Genomic DNA, 2,724 nt, shown 5'->3' on the forward strand with positions numbered 1-2,724 from the left:
CAGCACCAGAGCCAGGCCAGGGTGCTGAGCAGGCTGGGGCAAGTAAGCAAGGATGGAGGATGTTTCCTGGGTGTGGAAAGGAAAGGAAGGCCTTGGAAAGGTCTCCAGATGCCCAGGGACCATACAAGCCACAGGAACAGGACAAACAGGAGGGTCACTAGTTCAGCAAAAGTTTATGCATGCTTCTGCGTCAGAACTTGCTGCCTCAGTCCTGGCAGTATTGGAATTTAGATGGAGGATAGATGTGATTGATGGCAAAGACAAAACCTGGGGTTTTCAACCCATTTTCATACTCAGTGCCTGTGAGATGGGCTTGACTTGTTAGGTAGGTGAAGAGACCACAATGATTGTACGGGGAAGGAGGTAGAAGAGTGAAGATTGTGATCAGTCACAAAACAATCAAAACAAAAACTAAAGCCCAAGGTCCAGCACTTGGCTTTTTCTCATGCAAACCTCTCTGCACCCTTGTTATCCACAAATCTGGAATCAACCTCCATCCTTGGCAGGTGAGGAAGGAGGCGAGAGGGATCAGCAAGGCATTACAAAATTAGTTCTATTTTTAAATGCATGAGGCCTTTTGAAGGAACAAGGGACTGCCTATCACCTCTATTTCCACCTGACAAAGGTACTAGCACTTCCTGGACCAGCAGTGCCCAAACTCTTGGGGGGTACTGTCCTTGGCTGTAGAGGCAGTACAGGCCCTTCTTCGGGCATCTTGACACTTTAGGGCCATGAATGTCCCAGGCAGGCTCCCCCCTACCTGCTGGGACCTTCCCCACCTCTTCCTGGCTTTTCCAGGAGATCTGGGCAACAGGGCTGCAGCTCCTGGCCTGGCTCCATGGCAGAGGCTGTGCTCGACTCCTGCCCTGTAGCACCAGGGAAGGGCAGGAGCAGCAGCAAGGAGTGCATGATGCTGAGGCAGACAGCACCCTTACCCTGAAGATAGCTGCAAGTGCCACTTCTGCACCAGTCAGAGAGACTTCTCTTCCCACACAAGGCCAGTGACTCGGTTCTGCAGCAGCCCCATGCTGACATCCAGACCCCAGCAGGGCTGCAAAGAACAGCCTCCCCACTGGTGTTACACCCCACCCTTTGCCAGTTCTTTGTGGCCTGAGGGTGCACGGATCCCAGCACCCCATTCCACCCCAGCTGCTTGCTGCCGCAGAGCAGAGCCAGGCAAACAGCTCGTCAGGAACAAAGCCCTCTCCCGAGTGGGCTGGGCTGCCTTGCCTGCGACTAAATATTCAGAGGCACTGTGCACTAGCCCTTTGATCAGCAATTTATCTCTCCATGCCACAAGTTTCCTGGAGCCTGGTGTTTCCGCCCCATGCTCAGCCTAGGTCCCAGGAGCCTGGGAGACAGGTGTGAGGAATTAGCTATAGGGACTAACGCTCTGACAGGAACCAGCACCAAAAGCAAGGGACAGAGTGTAATGTTTATTACATTTGAAGCAAAGCAAACATGTGGCCTACTTATGTATCTAGAGAGAATTAATTGGGGAGCTCCACAAAGCAGCAGATTATAAATTAGAATCATTTTCACCAACTTCAGCCCATTCATCTTATTTCACACCGGGCCTGTCAGCTCAGCCTGACGCAGCCCTGTGCAGCCCCAGACCCACAGGCTGCTCTCTGGTGGCACAGGGGGACTGCCAGCAGCCAGCCCCATGGGCACTGCATGCCTAAACCCATGGGAAGCATGTGGGGTCAAGCTGAGGCACACGCCACGAATGGAAAGCAAACTCGGAGCCTTGAGGGTGGCCCTGGAGGTGGTGAGTCCCACCAGCTGTCATCTGCAGGGGTATCCAGAGTGCTCTGCTCCAGCAGCTGGCCCCAGAGACGGCAGAGATGCCGGGTGCCTGCCCTGTGCTCCTCCATCCCCCTTCACTCACTGGCAGCCAGCAGAGTGGCGAGGGGCCAGCAGGGCTGTGCGTGCACCTCCATACCCCCTCCACCCTGGTTAGGATCCCAGGTTAGGGACCAGGCTTTGCTGATGTGACAGAACAGGCAACCGCAGGCCAAAGTCAGGTACAGACTCCCTTTGCGGAGCTTAGGGGTCCCTCCTGGGGACGTGGCCCATGATGGGCAGGGGCCAGAGCTGCTGGGAGCATAATGGTCTGCATGCCCAAGGCACTGGACTCACCCCTAACGGAGAGGCAACCCATTGGCAAAACAGACTCCTGTGCAAGGAGCAGCAGTGCTCAGATACTGTCAAAGCAGCTTGTGCCTGAGGCACTCTAGCCCTCAAGAGCCCGGGGGCCAGTAGTTGCCCCTGAGGGGCACTTCGAGAAATGCCCCTGAGGCATTTCAGGGATTCTGGCCTGGTGCCAAAACACCCAGAGTGGCCACTGCCTCCCAGATGGTGGGATCTTGCCAGCACCTTTCAAAGCAGAGGATTAGAACAACTCTGATTTGGCCTTTACTTATAGATCCCAAGAAGCAAGCGTGCAAAATATCGTATTGATGCTGGGATCATTTCTCTCCAAAAGGCCATCTGCTGCCTTGCTGGAAGGAGTGTTAAAGATGGAGGTGGCTGGGCAACACCTGAAAAGGAGGACCTATTCCTGAAGATGGAGTTTGGGTCAGACCACAGCCACCATGATCTCAACTCTCCTGCCCTCCACAGTGATCAGAGGCGGACAGAACCAGAGGTGGGATCAGAGCCTCGCAGCACCCACCTGTGCAAATGAGAGCACTCCCACGAAGGTGTCTGCAGGGCTCCAGA

This window comes from Accipiter gentilis, chromosome 14 (genome assembly GCF_929443795.1).
Source record: "Accipiter gentilis chromosome 14, bAccGen1.1, whole genome shotgun sequence".
Taxonomy (NCBI): Eukaryota; Metazoa; Chordata; class Aves; order Accipitriformes; family Accipitridae; genus Astur; species Astur gentilis.